Source organism: Cricetulus griseus, chromosome 2 (assembly GCF_003668045.3).
Source record: "Cricetulus griseus strain 17A/GY chromosome 2, alternate assembly CriGri-PICRH-1.0, whole genome shotgun sequence".
In the NCBI taxonomy this organism is placed as follows: domain Eukaryota; kingdom Metazoa; phylum Chordata; class Mammalia; order Rodentia; family Cricetidae; genus Cricetulus; species Cricetulus griseus.
The window spans coordinates 341637004-341661300 of NC_048595.1; the positions used below are offsets into that span (position 1 = coordinate 341637004).

At 38.6% G+C, this 24297-nt stretch overlaps 1 protein-coding gene across 1 annotated transcript in view; it reads right to left on the reverse strand.

The window, feature by feature from the left end:
• The window catches only part of Wdr70 (WD repeat domain 70), a 226461-nt gene that overhangs the window by 56896 nt on the left and 145268 nt on the right, over window positions 1-24297 (reverse strand). The gene's annotated exons all lie outside the window — the stretch shown is intronic.

The window sequence follows — 24297 nt, forward strand, 5'->3', positions numbered from 1 at the left end:
ATGTACTACACAGCAGCTCTACAGCATGCAGGAACAAAAACACAGGGAGGGGGAGAGACAGAGAGGGAGAGAAAGAGTATCTCAATTATCCATGATGCAAAAAACATCTCACTCCAGCCTATGGCTTGCTCTCAAGAAAAAAAGTTTATTTCTAATGATAATGGACATTTACATGTATTACCACCTCCTCCAATCAATAGTCCTAGAACTCAATTCATAATTTTTTTGTCTCCAAAGATGTAAGCCTGGCCTTAGTCTTCACTTCTTTACAAAATTAATCTACTATACTTTCATAAATGATTTTTTTTTGGGGGGGGGGTTCAAGACAGGGTTTCTCTGTGGCTTTGGAGGCTGCCCTGGAACTAGCTCTTGTAGACCAGGCTGGTCTTGAACTGGTGAAGAACTCACAGAGATCTGGCTACCTCTGCCTCCCAAGTGCTGGGACTAAAGGTGTGTACCAACACCACCTGGCTTACTTTTATAAATGATTTTATAAAATTTATTTCTATTATTTTTAGTTACAGATTAGTGTGTTTACCTGCATATAGGTATAAAAAATAATTGCAGGCACCCATGTAGGCCAGAGGCACTGGAATCCTGAAAGCCAGAATTAGACAGCAGTGAGTTGCTTGACATGGTTGCTAGAAACAAAACTCAGGTCCTCTGGAAGAAAAGCAAATGCTTTGAACTACTGAACTCTCTCTCCAGGCCCTACCCTCAATTAATCTACAATATTTTTTATCAGACTTTTATTTTTCAGGTTTTTTTGAGACAAGAAGTTATATGGGCCAGACTAGTGCCAAATTCACATTGTAACAGAGGACAGCCTTGAGTCCACCATCCTGTGTCTGCCTCCCAAGTGCTGGACTTAGAGATGTGCACACCACACCCAACATTAAACATTATCTTGAGTTTTACTAAGTACTCACTGACAATATCTGACATACTTCCTTCTAGCAACTATTAAAATATCCATGCCCCTGAATTGCCAAAGTCAAAAATGATATAATTATAGTAGCAGCCTGAATATGTACAAGCTTTACAGTTTACAAAACACATGCATGTGCAAATAACATTTTATACTTTCAAATATACACTGGCATGATTAGGAAAGAAAGATGCCAAATTTTATGAATCATATACAGACCCACAATGGATCAGAAATGTTAACTGACCCATTCAGATCACAAATCCTACTTCTCACAATGCTCCCCTCCTTCGTGTCAATTTTTATAACCCCAAATAAGCAGCAGTCTCCGTGAGCTCATTCCATCCATCTTGTCTGTCTTTACCACACCCATCTTCCTGAAGCACTCTGTTGGTCACATTAGCTCTACATGCATAAACCTTCTGAAGCTGATATTGCAAAGAAAGTAAATATATGTCTAAAACTAAGTTCATTTCATCCAAATTTAAAATCCTGAACTTAGTTCCTATTCACTTGTTGAAAATCCTTAATTCTAGATAACCCTGAATTCCTTTCCATTAGAAAAACCAATCACACACTTTGTACCTTAGATATTGTATGAGAACTTGACTCTTTCCTCTGTCCTGTACACTGTAGTTCAGACATTTTTTCCTATATGAATTTCTTCGAGTGTACATACAGAATGCTTCTTAAAATGTTTTTCCTTTTTATTTGGTTTTTATAAAGTTAGACAATGAACTATGATCTTAGAGAACTTACTAGTAAAAATTCACAATGTTAAGCTTCATGTCCTTTTTAAGGGTCACTTCAAACCTCATATAGAGTCAACTCACAATACTACTAATAAAAAGGAAATTAATGTCTTTTTAAAATAAAAAAATCCACTTATTTGGGAAAGGGCAGAATCACATGTGAGGGCATACATGTTGAGGTCAGAGAACACCCTGCAGAAAGTACTTTCTTTCCCTTCACCATGTGGGCCCCAAGGACACAACTCAGGCTACCAGACCCCACAGCTGAGCCATCTAGCTAGCCCTAATATCCTACAGCAAAAGTTTAACAGGATCAATAAAACTTTAAAAACTGAGCTTGCCTAGCTTGCCCAGAAAAGAATTCCTGAGTTTGATTCCCAAGCAGCACTTATTTAAAAACAGTGAATAATAATAGTAGTAGTGAATTATTGCTTCAAATGATTGTTTTCATATGAAATAAGATCTCAAGTTGATTTTTCCTTCCATAAAAAAAAAAAAAGGTATGGTTATTCTAGTTGTGATTCAAAATGCCATGAACAAGGTTAAAAGAGTAGGAAGAACTCAGTTATAGTATTTTCAGTGTTTGGTTACTCTGGCATGTGGGTGGGGATGCTGCCCAGCCAGTGCTGAGGATTGAACCCAGGGATGTTTTATTCAAAGCCAAAGACAACTACCAGTTTTGACCACCAACTCCAGATGACACACATGCTGAAGTAATCTGCACTCTCATTTGGAAGTAAAATGCTTTGCATGCCTATTTACATTACTTTTAGACTGAACCATTCAAGACCACTGAGCCGCACCCCTAAAGACTCCTACTGTATCCTAAAGGATACAGTCAACTCCTCCCCCTCACATATATGTACCCCGTATGATGTCTTAGAATGTGTAAACTGGTAAAGATGGTATCCTTCTGAAATGTTCAGAGAGAGTTAAGTCATATCCTAACATTACATAATAAGATAATAAATTATAGCATATTTTAAAACATGTTGAATACAAATAGACAAAGAATTAAAAGAAGTAAAGTAGGAGGTGGCAAGGTGGCTCAGTAGGTAAAAAGACACATGCCATGGAAACATGGCAACCTGAGTTTAGTATACAGTTTACTATCCCAAGAGTTGTCCTCTGACCTCTACACACCATACACATGCATGATACGTACCCACACTCACATATGCATAACACACACACACACACACACACACAGCAACAACAACAACAACAACATCTTTAAAAAGGAAATTAGAGCTAGGGGTTTTGTACAGTGATAAGTGTACTTACCTCAGTTATGAAGTTCTGAGTTCAATTCCCCAATACCATTCACTCATTAAAAAAAAAAATTCACTAAGATAAACTGTAATTTCTAAAAAAAGAAATTATTAAAGTAACTAGTAGAAGCTGGTATGGTAAGAAAGTGACCTATTAGTGCAGCTATCTTTTTAATTTTAATTTTTATTCACTCCTTTCAAATTTCACACATGTACACAATGTATCTTGACCAAATCTACCCCTTCAATCCCCCCAACATCCCACATCACATCTCTCTCCTGATTTCATGCCCTCCATTTATTTTAACCCCCTGCGTACAAATGGTGCTACTCATACACACATGGAGGTGGTGGGACCATCCACTGAAGAAACTACCCGTGACCACACACCTAAAGAAAAAATGACTCTTTCCCCCTGCAGTCAACTTAGCTCTTCAATCAGGGGTCAGTGCTTGGGAGCCCCTCCAATGAACTCACAGAAGCTGTGGTTACCTACATAAGATCAATTCAAGATCAAGCCAGCTAATGTAGTGTGTGTGTGTGTGTGTGTGTGTGTGTGTGTGTGTGTGTGTGTGTGTGTGTGGGTGGGTGGGTGTGTGTGTGTGGGTGGGTGTGTGTGTGTGGTGTTTAAATTACAAACTTAAGATTTTGGCTTCTATACTAACTAGGAATCCAAGTCTAAAAGTTTTAAAATTTTTTATTCTTTGAGGTATACATACAAGTAACATACAGACTAAGACGTGTTTATGTATTTAGGAATATAAAACTATTGTTTCCATGACTGGGAATGGTAGAGCATGCCTTCAATATCAACACTTGGAGGCAGAGGCAAGCATATCTCTGTGAGTTCAAGGCCAGCATCATCTACAAAGCAAGTTCCAGGACAGCCAGGGCTACACAGAAAAATCCTATCTCAAAAAACAGAACAAAAAATTACTGTTTCCAGTAAAGATGTTTCCATCTATAAATTACCCATACCAGCATCTCCAGAAATTATTGTAAAGGTAACAATCAAACAACACTCTGGTTAAAGTGTACAAAATAAAACTTAAAGGGCCCCTCCTTAAAAACTGCAGGGGCACAGACCTTTAATTCCAGCACTCAGGAGTCAGACGCAGGCAGATCTCTGTGAGTTTGAGGCCAGCCTGGTCTACAGAGAGTTCCAGGACAGCCTCCAAAGCTACACAGACAAACCCTTTTGTGAAAAAACAAAACAAACAAACAAACAAAAAAGTGCAGAGCCACATAAGGAAAACTGAAGTTGCAGGACTCCACTAAGAAAGACATACCAAGAAGAAGCAAGTTTCAAGATTGGCCATGATCCTGACTTTCAAGAGGATACTAAGAGCTGAAATATAACTTCCTTTCATGAAAAAAATAATTGAGGTTTGGGACTTCCTATCACACAGGAAGTATCTGCACATGAATACCATAGCTGATGCAGGTCAGTGATGACTAAAGTGAGCTAGAGTGGCCTAACACTGAGTAGCAGCAATTGGCAGTCTTTCTTGTAAATAGATGTCACTTGTGGCTAAATTTCTTTACTACACGGCAAAGCTTCAGTGGAGTTGCAAATACCAGCAGATTACCTAAAACAGAGCTGTTTTTTTCTTTTATGAATTATAAGCCACCTAAAAAGAGCAAGCATTGACTCTGATTTTAGACCCCATGAGAACTACTGTTTGAGCAGGCAGCCTTTCAGTGGGTGTGTCTGGTTATAGTCTGCACAGTGTCACGATGATCACACACTATATAAAAAAAAAAAAAAAAACAGCTGGAAAGACCTCACCTGTTTCACTACTTTCTCTGAAACCACTTAAAAGCAACAACCGCCGAAATGAAGCTTCACCTTCCCGTTAAAAATGCTGAGAAGGGAATTGGTTCTTATTTTCTCTTTTCACTTTAGCAAGGATAAAAACCAAGCAACTATTCCTCCAAACACCAAAGGAAGCCATAAAAATTGAAGCATGACAATTATTAATTTTTAGGTTAGCATCAAAAGTAATACGCTTCATCATGGCATTTTCATATATATGTGCCATTACACTTTGTTCTCACTTGTCCCTCCTCCATTCTCCATCCCACACACTTCGATGTTCTAGCTGTATCCTTATTTAATGCTCGCAAAAAAAAAAAAAAAAAAAAAAAAAAACAACCATTCCCAATAAAAATAATAGTTCAGTCAGTTTTGAATTACTTTCCATTTTACCTGGGTCATAATCATAAGAAGTAAATGGACCTAACAGTAGTATTGCCTAGTAAATATTAGTTTAATTAAGGATGTTGAATCATTTTATTATTAACAAACATCTGATGAAATTAAGCTAGTAATAAGGAAATGATTAATTTAAAAAGTAAACTAAAACATCTTCAGAGTGATTATTTTCCACTCACTTCCTACTGAAGCTCTTCTCCCAGTGTCACACTTCCTATTACTTCCTTCCTGTTTCTTATAAGCAGGACAAAGACAGATTTCTCACTGTTTGCACTTAATCAATCAGTATAAAGCATATGCTCACTGTGTACTCCTAGGTGTTGTGCCTCCAACAGGGTTCTTATTCTGATTCTAATTTTACTTCCCAAGCTCCTGGTTGTGCTGTGCAGCTAGTGTATATTTCATCTTACAATAATACTGGAAATGTTCTTGTTTGGTCACTTTTAAGTAGGACCCCTTAAATATTTGCACATAGGACTATACTGGGGTGCTCATCTTCAACTGTCCCAAGTTTTCATAGCAGAGATCACAGTTGTAATGTCAAAAGCAAGTAACAAAAACTCATACATATTGAATTTTGTGAATTTAACAAAAATAAGGTGCTTATAGGTGTGTGGCCTCATTTCTGGGTCTTCAATTTAATCCCATTGATCAACCTATCTGTTTTTGTACCAATACCTTGCTGTTTTTATTACTATACCTCTGTAGTACAATTTGATACCAGCAATGGTGATACCTCCAGCAGTTCTTTTATTATTCAGAATTGTTTTAGATATCCTGGGATTTTGTGTTTCCACATGAAGTTGAAAGTAGTCCTTTCAGGATCTGTAAAGATCTGTGAAGAACTGTGTTGAAATTTTGATGGGAACTAAATTGAATATGTCTATTACTTTTGGCAGGATAGCTTTTATTAAGTTAATCCTTCTGATCTGTGAGCATGAGAGATCTTTCTATCTTCTGGTATCTTCTTCAATTTCTTTCTTCAAAGTCTTCAAGTTTTTATTATACAAGTCTTTTGCTTGGTTAAGGTTACCCCAAGATAGGCAGGCAGGCAGGCAGGCAGGCAGGCAGAGAGAGAGAGAGAGAGAGAGAGAGAGAGAGAGAGAGAGAGAGAGAGAGAGAGAGAGAGAGAGAGGAGGGAGGGAGAGAGAGAGAGAGAAGAGGGAGGGAGGGAGGGAGGGAGGGAGGGAGGAGGAGAGGGAGGGAGGGAGGGAGGGAGAGGGAGGGAGGGAGGAAGGGAGGGAGAGAGGGAGAGGAGAGAGAGGGAGAGAGGGAGAGAGGGAGAGAGGGAGGGAGAGAGGGAGAGAGGGAGAGAGGGAGAGGGTTATTTGACTATTGTAAACAATATTACTTTCCTAATTATATTCTTAGTCCATTTGTCATTTGTATATAGATTTTTTATATATTAATTGTGTATCCGCCTACTTTGCTGAAAATGTTTATCAACTGTAGGAGATTCCTGGTGGAATTTTTAGGGTCACTTATGCATATAATCGTATCATTTGCAAATAAAGATACTTTGACTTCTTCCCTTCCTATTTGTATCCCCTTAATCTCCTTCAATAGTCTTATTCCTCTAGCTAAGACTTCAAGTACTATATTGAATAAGTATGGAAAGAGTAGACAATCTTGTCTCATTGGTCCTTTGAGTTTCTCTCTATGTAGGTTGATGTTGTTCTATTATTTTGAGATATGTCACTTGTATCCCTAGTCTCTCCAAGACTTTTATCCTGAAGAGATGTTGGATTTTGTCAGACTGGATCTAATGAGATAATCATGTGGTTTTTGCAAATGGAGTTAAGACCCATTCTGTGAGATGAAACCCATCCTTGACACTGCTCAGAGGGTGGCAAAGAACCTGAGACTGAATATGCCTGGGGGAAAACCAAACACTACTGTTCTGTTGAATGAGTATGACAATAAAATGACTCCTAACAACATTCTGCTATACTCATAGATCAGTATCTTGCTCAGCCATCATCAGAGAAGCTTCTTCTTGCAGTACATGGAACAAATACAGAGATCCACAGACAAACAATGTGCAGCGGGTGAGACTTTGGAGCACACAGTCCAATGTCTGCATCAAATCCCTTCCCTGGGGACTCAGGGAACTCAGTAGAAGAGAGGACAGAAAGATTGTAAGAGCCAGGGGGGTGGAGGACACTAAAGAAACAAGGCCTTCTAAACACAGCAGAACCAATGCACATGTGAATTGACAGAGAATGGAGCAGCATGCACAGGTTCCAGCCTTGTCTGCACTAGATAGGGTCCCAGCACAGAGATGAGAACTCAAAGCTATCTCCAATTGTTAACCACTTACAAATGAAAATTTAGTTTTCTCCAACTGAGTCTCACCAGGGATTCAAACTACTCTTCAGGGAAGACCCCATGCATAGCAGTAGATAGCCAACACTAAGCAAACCTACTGGCATCCATGCAGGTCTGTCTCAGAAGGCTTTGTCAGGGCTCCCCTGCCCCTTCTTTTTTAAACCAAATAGGTTCATTTTGCACATATTATGGCTTCTGGTTTTCTGTTATTATAGGATTTCTGTGTCTGTGAACATGTGTGTCTCTGCACATGTATGTGTTTTTTTTACTTTTTATTTGGCCTTTTCTTCTGTTTGTTTGTTTTGTTCTACTCTGATTATTATTATTTAGATGCCTGTTTGTTTTCCAATGAAAGAAGGAAGGGGTGTGAATTTGGATGGGAAAGTAGGTGGAAAGAGTTTTGCAGAAGTAAGAGGAGGGGACACTATAATCAGAACATATTATATGAAAAAAATTCAATAAAAGAAAAATAGAAAAAAATAAACTTGATGAAAAATTATTATTTTTAGTAACTAAAGACACAAAAGATGGAGTAAGAAAGAAATAATAAACTCTGCTAACCTTTGGGAGGCAGATATGGAGCAATAAAGAACAAGACCAATCAGGGTACCTGGGGCTGGCCAGTGCTAACAATGGCTAAGAAGCAAATTGAAATGAGCCACCTCCAGTTACTTAGTTGCTCTTGAAATAAACAGGTGCTACTATAAGAAACCCATGACCAATATATAAAATAAGTGCTTACTTATCAAAATTACTAGCAAGAATACTTATACATACATACATACATACATACATACATACATACATACATACAGGACTAGACTGAATGGGGTAGAAGGATATGAAAAAGAAATTCTAAGTACAAAAAAGAGCACAAGGCACCAAAGGAATAAACGAGAAAGAGCTGAAGGTCACATTTCTCAAAGGTCAGTAGTAATAATAATAGCAAAAGTGATTCCAGAGACACACAGCAGTGTGCTTGTCATGAACAGAATTCTAGGAAGCAGATGTATGGACAGCTATGCTAGCTCAGTAAGCATGCAATGTTAAGTATGCAGCCTATATAAAGTATAAAAAAGTAATATATAACGTATATAAAAGTAATCCTAAAGAAAAATTTAAGGGTATTACCATATCTCAACTTTCTTCCAGTCAGCACTAACTTCAGTATTTTATACTACCTTATATTTCTAGCTGGGACACTGAAGAAAAGGAGACAGAGAGAAAAGTGTCAAATCTGCTTCTTTAACTTTCTCTTTTAAATGGCTGGTCATTTTGTCATTGCATAGACCATTTCTAAATTTGAAGGGACAATCTCCAGCTTACTGAGGTCATGAATAAGCACTGCTTTAAGATCAAAAGGTAAGTTAGTACAGAAGGCAAGTATCTGTTCAGAGTTTAAACCAAAATGTGACCTATTTCCATAACTTTTTAGCCTAGAGGGAAAGTCTTTAGATCTAAATGTCAGCATGTCCTTTTAAAACTATTACTGTGGTTATTTTTAACTCCATCATTCTCTCAATTAAAAAAAAAACATACAATATGATCTATTTACCAGGGCTAGTGGATAGCACATCAGAAAGAGTAAGATGTATCTACAAAATTATCAGGAAAATACAGTGACAACAACTGTCAGGAATGTTCATTCTAGGTTCCAAGTGGCATTGGCAATAAAAGGAAGTTTTTATTGTAGATGTCTTTCATTTCCTTGGTTACATTTATTCCTGGGGTGGGGGGGGAGTGTGTGTGTGTGGGGGGGTATATAGGAAGTCTACCGATTTATATTCGTCCTAAATATTTGTCCCTATACCCAGAGATAGGTGTAGTTCTCACCCCCATTAAGAAACTTCTCTTTGCAAAAAATGAAAAACATTATAAAAACCCACAACCCATCAAAATGCAGAGTTGTGAACACAATTCTAATCTGTACCTAAGGCTCCGGGATTCCTGAGGAAGAGAGGCAGAAAGATAGCAAAAAGCCAGAAAATCAAGGATGTTACTGTGAGACTGTGTCTCCTAGGAATGTCAGAAGCTACACACATGAAACCTCAGCAGCAGGAGTGTCTAATATGACCTCAACAAGGAAAACAGACATGCTAACGTTGATGGGGAAAGCCCATGCGGCCTCAACCCTACACAAAGGAATACAGGCAACTAAGGAATGCTTAGGGTAGAAGTAGTTATCTTCCCTAGGTAGAGCACACAGATTGGTTACCTACTACCAAAGGGTCAGCCCTGAAACCAAATATACAAGTAACATTATACAGACTGAGCAGGTTATACATAGGAATACATAAGCATATGCACATATAGATATGGATATACATGCATGTAACAGCAACTAGTGGAAAAAGAGGTCATGAATCTCAAAGAGATCAAGGAAAGGTATACAGGAGAGTTTGGAGGGAAGGGAGGGGAAACTATGTAATTATATTATAATCTCAAAAATACAAGAAATAATTTTTAAAAGTAAAGATGAGAAAAGAGGATATTAACCTAGAAGGGAGATGGAATAGGAAGCAATAGGGAGAACTGGAGGGAGGTAGAGGTGGCTAGATGTGCTCAAAATACACTGTCTAAATGCACCAAACTTTCAAAGAATAAAAGTATATTACAAAGAATAGGTATTTTTAAAGTTTTCTGTTATTACTCTTTGGGAGCCCGCCACCCAGCTCCCGAATAATCACATGGAAACTTGTTATTACTTATAAATGCCCGGCCTTAGCTTGGCTTATTTCTAACCACCTTTCCTTTCTTCCTTCCTTCCTTCCTTCCTTCCTTCCTTCCTTCCTTTCTTTCTTTCTTTCTTCTTTCTTTCTTTTTCCTTCCTTTCTTCCTTTCTTTCTTTCATCCTTTCTTTCTTTCTTTCTTTCTTTCTTTCTTTCTTTCTTTCGGTTTTGGTTTTGTTTTTCAAGACAGGGTTTCTCTGTGTAGCTTTAGAACCTATCCTGGCACTCACTCTGTAGACCAGGCTGGACTTGAACTCACAGAGATCCATCTGCCTCTGTCTCCTGAGTACTGGGATTCAAGGTGTTTGCCACCAACGCCCGGCCTAACCACCTTTTCTTAACTTATTTTATCCTGTCTAACTTTGCCTCTGGACTTTTACCTTTCTCTATTTCTGTATATCTTTTCTTTCTTTCGTTCTAATTCCGTGTCTGGCAGTGTGCCTGGGGGGCTGGCCCCTAGAGTCTTGCTCTCCTTTTCCTTTTCTTGCTCCTCCTTTCTTCCTCCTATTTATTCTGTCTTCACACCAGCCCCACCTATTTCTCTCTCCTGCCTACTCTTTATTAGACCAATCAGGTGTTTTAGGCAGGCAAAATAACACAGCTTCACAGAGTTAAACAAATGCAACATAAAAGAATGCAGCACATCTTTGCATCATTAAACAAATGTTTCACAACATAAATGAATGTAACACATGTTTAATATTCTGCAACAGTTTTTAGACTCTCCCTACCTACTAAACTGAAAATAGCTAGCTTCAGTGGCTCCCAACCCTTAAGAGGTTAAGGTAGAATGACAGTTTTGAGTTCAAGGCCAGCCTGTCCTATATAGTGAGTTCTGGGTCAGAAATCAAATATTTCTGTTTTTCATGATTATGTTTTTATGGTCATGGTAATTCTCTTCACTTATCTTCAACATTTTCTAGAACAATTTCTTATACGTGGTACTTAAAGGAAATACATATGTATTCTTTAAAGCCAAAAGAACACAGCAAGGCTGTTCATTACCTTCTCCAGAGGTAATTAAAACATTCAGACAAACCCAAATGGAGTAAATCTTCACATAAAGAGCAACAGCATCAATCACTGTGCCGAGCAAGGATATGAGGGCCTATCCCTAACTGCCCACTGGAAACAGACTCATACTGTGATGGAGGCCCAGAGAAACAGCTCCTCAGTTTCAAAATTTGGATCGTGTATTAAGACTCAGTGAGGCAGGTCTAGTCATTGTATTACAAACAAGACTCCTGATAGATATGAACTGTTATCCATCTCTGCAGAATCATCTAAACTTTCCTCGGAGTTTTACTGTGGTGAGTTAGCAGTCCATTAAAGAAAAGCAGATTTCTCACTGGGACTGTTGATAAAAAGTTTAAGAATTACTCTTGAATGCTTTTCTGCCTCATTTGTGGGCCAGGGACTCTACTCTGTGCTGTTACTTATGTGTGAACATTCTGAGTCTCACTCCTTCACTTTCTCGATCCTCTCAGAGAATCTCCAACAAAGAATAGGTGCCAAAAAGCCGAATTACGCATTCATAGAGACTACTGCAACTTTCTCCCCTGTTGCTACCAACAGCCCACATCCCTGCCTAAGCATTCCATACATTGACCATACTTGGGCACAAACCCAGCTTGTGGTGGACACATTATCACCCCTCACCTACAAGCTATATAATCTCCCTGATTTAGTTCTGGTGTGTAGCTTCTCCCACCTTTATCTCTGGGACTGGAGAACCTCCTGGGTTCAAATAAACCTGTTGCTCTACTTTTTCAATTCGGCTTGATGTGGCTTAATTTGTTGATGGAGAAAACTATTATTAGGATACAGAAAACCTATTAATACCAATAATAAAGCTATTAAATACTTGCTTACTGCCATAGAGCCAGAAAGATTTATAGCTAAGAAACCCAGACCTATTTAACTTCAAAGGCATTGGCTTCAGCCAATCTATGGTGGTTTGAGTCCCTGAGAACACTTGCACTTGCCAATGAATCTTCTATGTTTCTGAAACCTATACTTAAAGAGGGGTGCATACATGCTTTCTCTCTCTCTCTCTCTCTCTCTCTCTCTCTCTCTCTCTCTCTCTCTCTGACACACACACACACACACACACACACACACACACACACACACACACACACACACACACACAGGAGGAGGGAAAGTGAAGTTGAGTAACCACAGAGGAAAACCAACAGTGTGAGTTTGGAAAGAGAAACCTAGCCCAAAGCCAAAAATCATCTGAGTGTTTTTCAGTCAGATTCTAATGAAAAGGGTAACAGGCATGAATATAAACCCCAGCAATAAGTTAATTAATTCACTTACTTACTAACCAAGTTGGATATGGAGCTGAGGATTTTACAATAAATTGGGACATTCCTTTTCCCCTTTACCTCACACAGACAAATCCCATATTAACAGGGGCCCTACAGCTCCAATCACTCCCATAAACCCTTCATCTCTCTTACATACACTTACAAGGTATATCTCATGTCTCCTATATCCTTCCTATGTCTTTAAATCCACTCTGTTCTTTATTTTCACTCCACATACTTGGTTGACCTCTTACTACCTTTTACTTAGGATTGCACTTACACAAAAGCTGGTATCCAATATCTGCCTCTTACCTTAATTTCCTCAAAATTAAGGTCTGCTTGTGTTTGCTGTCTTGCCTGCCTGGCCTGGAACTTGCTTTGTAGACTAGGCTGGCAGTGAACTCAGAGATCAGCCTACCTCTCCCACTCAGTGCTGGGATTAAAAGCACATACTACCATTCCCGGCTTCTAAACTAACTTCTTAGTGACTACAACAATAAATAAAATATGAGTGCTCAGCACTTAAGAGCACTGCCTGCTCTTACAGAGGACCTGGCTTCAATTCCCAGACACACATGGTGGCTTACAACTATCTGTAACTCCAATCCCAGGACTTCCACCAGAACTGCATATATGTGGCACATAGACATACATGCAAGCAGAACACCCAGACATACAGCATAAAAATGAAGAAAAACAAATAATCCTAAGGCTGATAATTCTCTCTTGCTTAAAACAGCCCAGTCAAAACTTACCTCACCCCAAATATTACCAAAGGGTGCTGAGGATAACTGTATGTGGTAAAAATAGAGATAAGTTTGAGAAACATATACAATCTGTTCATTGTTTTATGACACACAGCGTTTCTTGAGTACTGGAAAATATTTTCCTGTTGGATAAAACAGAAGCACTTCATCTCTTCTAGTGTGAAAGCTCCACAATAACTACCAACCAGTATCAAACTTGAACGTAACACGCTCTTAAGTGCAGGTTTTACATACCTCGCCTGCCCACATGACAGTGTCACAGTACACTGCAGTGCAGAGCACAAGTTACCTCTTTTGTGACCACAGGGTGACTGGGAGCTGAGCTCTCTACTACTCAAATCAAGGGAGAGTATGCTGTGTAACACCCACTGCCAATGCAGGAAAAGGTTTCCCCTTCCCCACAAGCTTCTACTGAGTGTGCACTCACACAGAGAAGACTCAGAGTTCTAATTTGTACCATCGAAGTCAGGGACAGTCTGCCTGGCATAAGATGTGCCTTTCTAAGAAGATGGATATAGGAATACAACAGACTGTTTCGGGTTTTTATTTTGTAAAGTAAAATTATTTTTATTTTGTTTTTGTTTTGGGGGAGGGTGCTTCAAACAGGGTTTCTCTGTGTAATAGCCAGGGCTGTCCTAGAATTCAATTTGCAGACCAGGCTGGATTCTGGCCCCCGAATGCTGGGATTAAAGGCATATACCACCACTGCCTTGTGTAAAATTATTCTTAATTTATCAATACACATACTATTATTATTACTATCATTATCAAGGCTAGAGAGATGTCTCAATGATTAAGAGCTCAGGCTAATCTTTCAGAGGACTGGAGTTTGATCCCTAGCACCCACATGGCTGCTCACAACCATCTGTAATTCCAATAGATCTGACACCCTCTTCTGGCATCCAGGGGCACTACAATGCACAGGATACAGAGACATACACGTAAGCAAAGCAGCCATACATATAAAATACAAAATAAAACTTTTAACAAAATAAATATTACATATTTTGCTGTAGCTTTTTTTTTTTTGCTATAACGTCAAACCAGAAGTTCAGTGAACTGTCTAAGATATCCTTCCCTTGTTGAACACAATTTATGTGTGGGAAAACATTCATGTCCCATCTAAGTATCTTTAGTATCTCCATATGTTTTAACTCAGCATTTGGAAAGCTTTGTTCTGCTACTAAATAGTTTATAGGCAAACCTCCCTAGGTTTAAAGATAAAAATAGCAAAATGTCATCTGGCTACTAGATCTAGTCAATGACAATTCAATTTAACTTATGGCCACTTAAACTTAGCAAAATATTTTAATTTTATGCCATTTTTATAATCTTGATTCACTATCTCAGTAATAAAATATAATACATAAATATAGTACAAGATGAGTTAGTGCCTTCAATGTGTATATAGACTTGTCACTATATTTTCCTTAAGTAAAATACATATAAAATTTAGAAGTACTTTCAGTTTAAGTGATATCACTTAAAAATACAGCTAATGTGCAAAGGCCTCTGGCAGTGGCTCCTTGCCTGAGTGCTGAGTCTAGACTGATCTCTTTTTCAACTTCTACTCCATTTCACTGCGAGTCCCTCCTTACTGTACTCATTTCTGCTGTCTTGCCTGGTTCTATTTCTTTTTCTCAGCTTTGCTCATTCTCTGTGGGCCAACAGATAAGAAGTGGGATTTTTCTATGTAACCCAGATCTTCTATCAGACAAATAAACCCTTGATAATATGTTTCTTCTTTAAGAAGCCTCTAGGGGAGAATCCAGGTCTTCCTTGAGTGCCAGTCCTTACAGTGCAACACAAAAATGACAGTTGGGTCCTGAGACCCAGAGATTGCATCTGAAAATGCAGGGTCAGACTTTGGCGGGGGGGTGGCCATGTGATCTACTCAGTCTCCTTTAGACATTGGAGCTGTGTGATGACCACGTACACTGAAAGCATTTATAATAACTATTATATCATAATGTTGACTGCTATAATTACTACTACTATTTCCAGTATTATTATTGTTGGTACTGTTATTATTAATGTTGAGGTGAGTAGTATTGGGAAGGTGAGAGTTCTCCAGTCAAGCTTTGCATGTTATGTTAAAACAACGACAGCTACTTTAAAAAAATATATACTTATTTTTAATTTGTATGTGTATGAGTGTTTTTGCCTACATGTACGTATGTATATTGCCAGAAGGGGGAGCTGGATCCTCTAAAACTGAGTTTGTGAATGACTGTGACGTCCCCACATGGGTGCTGGGAACCACCCAGTTCCTCTGCAAGCACAACAAGTGCTCTTAACTGCTGAGGCATCTGTCCAGCCACCACCACCACCACCAATTTGGGGGACTACCTGTCTTGCTGCAGTTCTATAACATACTAACAAAATTATGAATGTGTGTTGAATAAATGAATGGACACTTAGTGACCTTCAACTAAGTATCAGGCATTGTCTTAGGCTCTTTCACAAAAGTTACCTTATTTGACCCTTATTACGAGATAAGCATGAAGGTCATTGTTTTTATATGATAAATTGGGGCTTTTATCAAGTCACAGCTATTTTAGGAGGGCATAACAGGACAAAAAGATGTTATGTTGGATTAGTCCAGAGTGTTAATAATAATAGCTAAAAGGTCTACAGATTATAGACAATTTAAACCAGTAAACTTTATGAATACAATCCACTTGTCTATCAATTATTATTAGTTTGATTTTAAGTTGTAAACCATGAAAATCTGATCTTTACCACAAAGCTTTATATCATGAGAGTAGTACCTATATATTTTCTTCAAAACTCTCAAAGCATCTAGTTTACTGTTACTAAGATCAAGAAAAACAAACACTGTACTAAATAAAATACACTCTGACTTCAAAGATTTAGTTATACCAGACTCTTGGGATAGTAGACACTCCCTTTAATAATCAAGTAAAAGAGAAGGTGAATAGAGCTACACCAAAATATATTTAGATGGAAAAATAATCCCACTAAATACAAATAAACTTCATGATGAGAAATTTGTTTGTAGAGTTCTCTTTAATTAATCTGAATAACCAGAAAGTTTTGATTTAGTGGTAGTTTGTCATTTTATTTGGGTGAAGGGATGGTAAAACAGAGTCTCATAAGTCCAGGCTGGCTCTGAACTCACTATGTAGCTGAGCTGGCCTTGAACTGCTGATCCTCCTGTTTCCATTTTCAGGAGTGCTGGAAGTGCAGGTGTACACCACCATGTTCCACTGCTGTTCTCTTTAATATTCCATAATATGTGCTAGCATCCCCCTTTTTACTAGCATATATTAATTGTAAAAAAGATAGTGGGTACTGCTGATACTTCCATGTATGTATATCATGTGCTAAGTATCCTTTACCAGAAAAATCTATGATTCAGACCTTGGCTGCCAACAGTAACCAGTTGGTATTTGCAATTGCTTTATTCTTGGTACACTTTAAAAACAGTAGTGTTCTATTTTCTATTTGTGGTTGTGTTACTATGCTTTCTTTAAAAATAAGGGGACAGGGAACTTGATAGCGATGGGATGCTTTATGGCTTGATAAACAATTTGGAAGCTAGAGGGAGCTGATGGCTGCACAACACTTAAGTAACTGTCACTGAATTTTTTAAGTATTTAGGATTTTTTAATAAATTAATTTTAACAGTGAAGTAAACATAGATAATGAAAAGTGCAGCACACCAACAAGAGCTTCAGGACATAGATTTCCTTAAGGAAACTGAGCTGCAGTGGTGCAATGAGATTTCTAAGGCAGCGTGAAGATGGTGGTAAGAATTCTCTAATTTAAAGGAGGGGCTTTTCAGGACACCATTACCTAGCACATTCTAACCACGGATGATTCCTGATGTCACAGCAGAAGTTGTCCCAGGCTTAGACAAAAATTCCAGGACAGACAACTTACCTTTTTCATTTACCTAACTCTCAGTCTAAATTACTGTGCTGCTCTTTCTCTCATGCAGTGATTAAGTGTCTTGTCATATTCCTGCTGGTCTATTTTCTTCCATGAACAAACTATTTCTTATATCCGATTGCTCTGTATAACTTCCCATTTTCCAAGTGCATTCAGCTGCATTTTGAAAGGATTAATATAAGCCTTTCCCACTTTAAAAGCTGCTAGAAAAATCATATATTAGGACACACTATGCTACCAAAGTGTTTTGCAAACTCTGGTTCTAATTCAATGGGTCATAAAAATCAATTTAAAAGGTCATAATCAGCATTTTAAGAAACAGAATAGTGTGTAATAAAAATACTGTAATGTGCCAGGCAGTCATGGTGCAGGCCTTTAATCCCAGCACTTGGGAGGCAGAGGCAGAAGGATTTCTGCGAGTTTGAGAACAGCCTGGTCTATAGAGCTAGTTCTAGAACAGTCAGGATATACAGAGAAACCCTGTCTCAAAAGATGAATGAATGAATAATTGAAAATGAATGAATGAATGAAGCAAGCTGCAATATACTACATATTCTAAAATTAGAAAAGGTTATGGTAATTTTTTTCCAAGAATGTTTCTATTTGTTTTCTTGGAGATGGGGACTGAACCCAGGACCTTGTAGCTGCTTACACTCCAGCACTGAACTACACCCCCAGCTTCATTTTTTCCAATTTGATATATCTCTGTTTGTGCAAAGGCATGTCTGTATTTGGTTCTAATATAAAATGTAATTTGGGGTAGTTAAAAATATACAGCTTTACACAGCATTGCTTTCTCTTTACTATGCCTTCAGATGGCTCACATCTAAGAACTGCCTTCAGAACAAGAGTCATTCTATGTTGAATACTCAACTACTAGCTGTGTCAACCAGTGTAGCCTCAGTGCTTTCTACCCATGGTGAACTACTGGTGGCCAAAAGTAAAGTGACAGCTATCTGTAAAGAAACCTGGACGATAAATTTAAAAACCTGTCTAAATGAGGATTTGTTCCTCCCTACTTCATAACATGAAAGAAAGAAAAAAAAAAAACACAAAAACTCAGATAAAGAACCAACTTGATAAATATTTAAAGCACTTTGAAGTATTAAGGTACAACAGAGTCTTGCTATGCCCTTTAATTTGACTCTACCAGACAAAAAAATTCTGAGAAGCTGCAAGAAATGTGGTCAATTACTAAGTCTTGAGTAATTACTAGAGAGAAAAGACAAGAAAAGAGAGAGGACTCCAGAGCACTGAGATTCAGAGCTGACTTACCACTGGTTGCATTACTCTTCCAGTTGCAATGAATCAAAGAGTAGGTTAAAAACCAATGCAAGCAGACCAGAGAACTGCTTCACAGTTTTGGCTCAGGCTGTGCTTTCTGTATATAAAAGCCCTACTAGTGGCTCTATTAAATGAACATTTAACATTTACTATTTTGTTTATAATGCTTAAAACAGTAATGTTTGGCCTTGTCGGCTTACAAAATAAATCATAGATGTCCTGAAGCTGAGAAACATGGCTGGGGAAATAACTCTACAAGAGAGAGAGGCATCCCTTATATAGGCCTTCTAGAGACTATGCCCATCAGCAGAGTCTGGCCATGGCAAAGGACATTAACATGTCTAGCCCTGGCTAGATATCTGAAAAAGGTCTTTACTTGTGCTTCAAAAATGCCAAAATATATTATTTAGTTAGTTTTTCGTTTTAGTATGCATTACCCCCTATTATCAATTGAAATAATAATCAAAATTAGCTAAGGTAGCACAAAATCAAGGCAAGCATCCTCCCTTTACTGTAATCCAAATTCTCAACTCTGGAGTCTATTTACTATTAGAATATTAAGTTGTAAGACACGGGACAATAAAAGTGATTTACATAATCATTTTCCAAATTAAGGCCTCTATTTTATTTTTTTAAGGCATGATTTATGGCTGACCCATGGTGGTGTTTACTAGGCGACTGTAGCACTTGGGAGGAAAAGGCAACAAGGGGATTAAAGTTACAGCCAGCCTGGGTTATACAGTGAGTTCCCAGCTAGCCTGGTATATATGAAACCCTATCTCAAGCAACAACAAAAGTATATTTTAAAATGTGCCTTATGCTGAATACTCTTGTATTAAGTATCATCAAAATCCAAGTATCTAGCACTACCATTTTCATCCAGGAAACTGCCCAGGTATGTGAAATGCCTCCTAGTCTCCCTGCTCCAACATCTTTATGGCTGCTCCATTCAGAATGGCCAGAATCATTCTTCTTAAAATGTAGCCTAGATCCTGTTATTCATCTCTTCAATTCCACCCAAACTTCCTATGACCCTTAGAATTTCTCACCCCAACCTGTGCCTACCTCCCTATTCACACCTCCCTTAGAATGAAGCTAGTTTAGCAGCTGTGGGAATGTGGGAGGAATAACAGACAGGCCTTGGCGGTCCTCTCCTTTCCTTTCTTGGACACAAGTTGCCCCAAGGGAGTGATTTTCTGTTCCTGCACTATCTCCCTTCAGCAGCTCTGGCTAAGGTCCCCGTGGACTCCTGTCCCATTGCAGGAGTTAGTCTGTAGGAATTTCTGGCTTTTCCTCTACTCTATCTGTAATAATGGTAAATTCTGGCCTTCATCCATCATGCTTGAGTAAAGAGTCTTATTTTCCAATCTGTTTAGACCCTAAGCAAGGAAGATTACTAATTACACAGGCAACTACAAGCCCTAAAACCTCAGAGCACATACACACAAGGCACACCCCCCTTGTATATGACTATACAGAATGACCTAAAAATTCCTATCTCTTCGTGGTGTGTTTAGAGCTGACTCATTTTCTTTATAAACTTTTCTATTTTCAATGAATATTTTTATTCAAATAAATATGAGCTATTTTTGCAATCAGAAAACAATTAGCCAAAATCAACTCTATTTGATGGCCATTAAATTGAGCAAAGCTGGGGGTGTGTTTCCAGAGGAAATCATGAGTTATGTTTTGGATGTGTAGTCTAGTGAAATTGAAGACAGAGCTATGAAATCACTTTTGATTACACATAATGTGGATGAGAATTCAAGGCCAGCCTGGGCTAAATAGTGAGATATTCAATTTAGAGACAAGTGTGGAGGCATACACCTATAATCCTAGCACTCAAGAATATGAATTAGGGAAGTACTGTGAGTTCAGTGCCACCCTGTAAGTTCAAAGCTAGCTCAAGGTTAGCTTGGGCTACACAGCAAGATCCCATCTCAAGAAACAGAGAGTTGAGGGAGATACTTTATCTTGTCTGAAAAAGTCTCTTTGTCTGAATTCAAGTCAGTAAACCATGACAAAACAATCTCATCATTCTTTTGAGTCAATTATTTTCAGCATGTTTCCATCAGAATTATTCCTTTTTGTGCCATAAAGTGATATCCTAGGGTCAGAGTTTCTGGCTCTACAACTTACTAGCTGTGTAACCCTGGGCAAGTCATTTAATTTTTCTCTTCTTTATTTTAATTTCCTCATCTACAACATTACCTAACAACAGCACTTACATCATGGTATTATCCTATAGGATAAATTGAATACACACATATATCTTCATGTGTGCATGTGTGGTGCACATAAGAGTGAATGAAACACTTGGAACATTATCTGGCACAAAGTAAATGTTTAATAAAGAGTATCTATTATTAATACCATATGCTTTAGAAGACAAAGGGCTGAAAATATTGTTAGTGCAAATAAACATCACCATACACTAAAGGCTAAATCAATCTACAGCACACTCATTTGATTACCTCACCCCAGACTTTGCCCACCTAGCTAGAACACTAAACACAAAGGAGTACGAAGCCTGAAAATGGTCCAGTAAACTCCTGGGTTCACATTTAAAAACAACAACAACAACAACAACAACAACAACAAAAACCTTTCATTTTAAAAATCTCATCTTTTCAGTGAGTGAAAAGTGTTTTGCTGTAGTTTGGCCCCTGGTGATGGTGAACTTACTCAAACAGCAGATATACCCAGCTGATGAAATGAAATTGGCTCAAGCTGTTGGATAGGGAAGGAACGATTCAATTAGTGAAACATTGCAGTGATCTGGTTGGTGTCTGCCTTACTCTTCCGCCTGTCTTCCTCAGGCTAAATAAGCTGCAGACTAGTTGGCCTCAATCAGTTTGCTAAGCCTTGCCCTTCCATGTGGTCTTTGCACTTATTACTACTGCTGCCTGTGGACCTATACACCAACTATTGCCCATGATATGCTGCTTCATCCTGACTTCTAGAAATAGCATTTCAAATAACCCAATACAATGTAATGACAGAGTAGAGATTAAGAATGGTTCTAGAGGCGCACGCCTTTAATCCCAGCACTTGGGAGGCAGAGGCAGGTGGATCTCTGTGAGTTCAAGGCCAGCCTGGTCTCCACAGCAACTGCCAGGATAGGCTCCAAAGCTACACAGAGAAACCCTGTCTCAAAAAAACAAAACAAAACAAAAGAATGGTTCTAGAGCCAAGCTGCCAGTTAGAGCCATGCATGTACGCTCTCCTGTGCCCATGTCTCCAACTGGTTTGCCTGTTTTTTTTTTAGTTTATAACATTCATAACTGTAATCATTTCATTACCTATTTGTCTTACAATTTTATTTCTCTGTGTGTGTGAAGTCAAAAGATTTTTTATTAACAGAAATTTTTTTTGACTTATAAACAAGATTGTTTTACATGTCAATCCCAGTTCCCACTCCTTCCTGTCCTCGTCTTCCAACCTACCCCCAACTGAAACCCTACCTATCGCATATCCTTTCTGCTCCCCAGGGAGGATGAGGCCTTCCATGGGGGGGGGATCATCGGAGTCTATCATATGCTTTGGGATAGGACCTAGGCCTACCCCCGTGTGTCTTAGCTCAGGGAGTATCCCTGTATGTGGATTGGGCTCCCAAAGTCCACACCTATGCTAGGGAGAAGTACTGATCTACTACAGGAAGTCCTGTAGATTTCCGAGGTCTCCTCACTGAAACCCACGTTCCTGGGGTCTGGATCAGTCCCATGCTGGTATTGCAGGTATCAGTCTGGGGACCAAGAGCTCCCTGTTGGTCAGGTCAGCTTTTTCTGTGGGTTTCACCAGCTTCGTCTGGCCCCCTTTGCCCATATTCTCTGCAACTGGATTCCAGTTCAGTTCAGAGATTAGTTGGATAGAGAAAATGTGGTATATTTACACAATGGAGTACTACTCAGCAGAAAAAAAAACAATGGAATCTTGAAATTTGCAGGAAAATGGATGGAACTAGAAGAAACCATTCTGGGCAAGGTAACCCAATCACAAAAAGACAAACATGGTATGTACTCACTCATATGTGGATTTTAGACATAGAGTAAAGGAATACCAGCCTACAAAAGGCAATTTTACTTAAGGTTTCTATTGCTGTGATGAAATACTATGACCCAAACAATGTGGGAAGGCTTATGTTATTTGGCTTATTCTTCCACATCACTGCTCATTATTGAAGGAAGTCAGGACAGGAACTGGAGGCAGGAGCTGATGCAGAGGCCATGGAGGAGTGCTGCTTACTGGCTTGCACCTCATGGCTTGCTCGGTCTGCTTTCTTGTAGAACCCAAGACTACCAGCCCAAGGATAACACCATCCACAATGGGCTGGGCCCTCCTCCATCAATCACTAATTAAGCAAATGCCCTATAGGCTTGTCTACAGTCAGATCATATGGAGGCATTTTTCCAGTTGACTTTATCTTGTGTTGACATAAAACTATTCAGCACAGACAACTTACAAAAATTGGCTTTCTTCTTTTACCATGTGGGCTTCAGTGGTCAACCTAGGTCTTCAGGCTTAGCAGCAAGAGCCTTTACCTGCTGAGCTATCTCACTGGCCACTATTTTTTTCAAGTGCTTAGTCATTTCATCTCCCACTAAGCTTCATAACGTTGGGATATTTGTGCCTTAATTGCAGTTTTTCTATGCCTTAGAAGATCATTTATTAAGAAACTGAATGAGTAAATAAAAACTATTAGAGCACCGTGGGTTTTATATGCAATTGATTTGATTTTCAGTTGCTTTATTGGTCTTCTTAAATAACTTACTCACACTTTACAATGTGCCTATACTCTCTCCTGTCCCCGTGTACCCGTCTAGTTTTCCTGGAAGAGGGGTGAAATTATAAACACTCAAAGCCTGATTCAAGTAACATAGTTCCTCTAGGCAAGCTCACCTCTCCACTAACAGTACCACTAACCAAGGGAAAAGTATTCAAATACAGGAGCCTATGGGGAATCTTTCTAACTCAAACTCATGACCAAATGGTCTAGGACTGGCTTCAGTTATGATATTTAGTATCAGTGATACTGAGTAGGCAACCCACTCTCTTTGCGTCTAAGTTTCCTCATAAGAATAGCATTTATATCTTAGGGCAGCTATGAGGAGTAAGTGAAATGTTACATATAAATTATATTAAATTATTAAAATATCACCTAGGCAGTGACAGTACTCCATAAAAGCAATCAACTACAACAGAAGAGAAGGAATGACAGCCCATATAAAGATTTGCAGCTTATTTCACTTTTATCTAGACTAAGGGGTCTTTCTAAAACCTTATACAAATCTTTATAATTTTTATTTAATATTTGAAAACTTAGAATTGAAGTAATTTGGGACAGTTTATACAGTTGTTTTTTTTTTTTTGTGGTATCAGAGGTTAGACCTGGTACTCTACTTATTCACCCTGAGTTACGTACTGGGCCACCCAGCCCTTGTTATCTGTGTTTTCAATTAGAGATGTGCTTTTTACCAAAAGCAGTCATTGAAATAATTTACTTATGGCATGAATGTGTGATCCCTACCTAGTTGGATCATGAGTTTTGTAATTGATAATGTATTCAAAGCACCCAGACAGGGCATGCACAGAGCACCATCTTAGTAACTATTGGTTTACCTCCTTTTCCCCTTTAGTTGTTAAACTACTTAAGAGTTTTTGTAGAATGGCAGAGTTTGATTTCAGGGTACTATGTAGCTTAGGAACTCAGTACTCCCTAGCAGCAAATAATACATGTTTTGCTTGGGTGTCCTGGGTGGCATTTACAAATATACAGCGATGCACTACACTCTA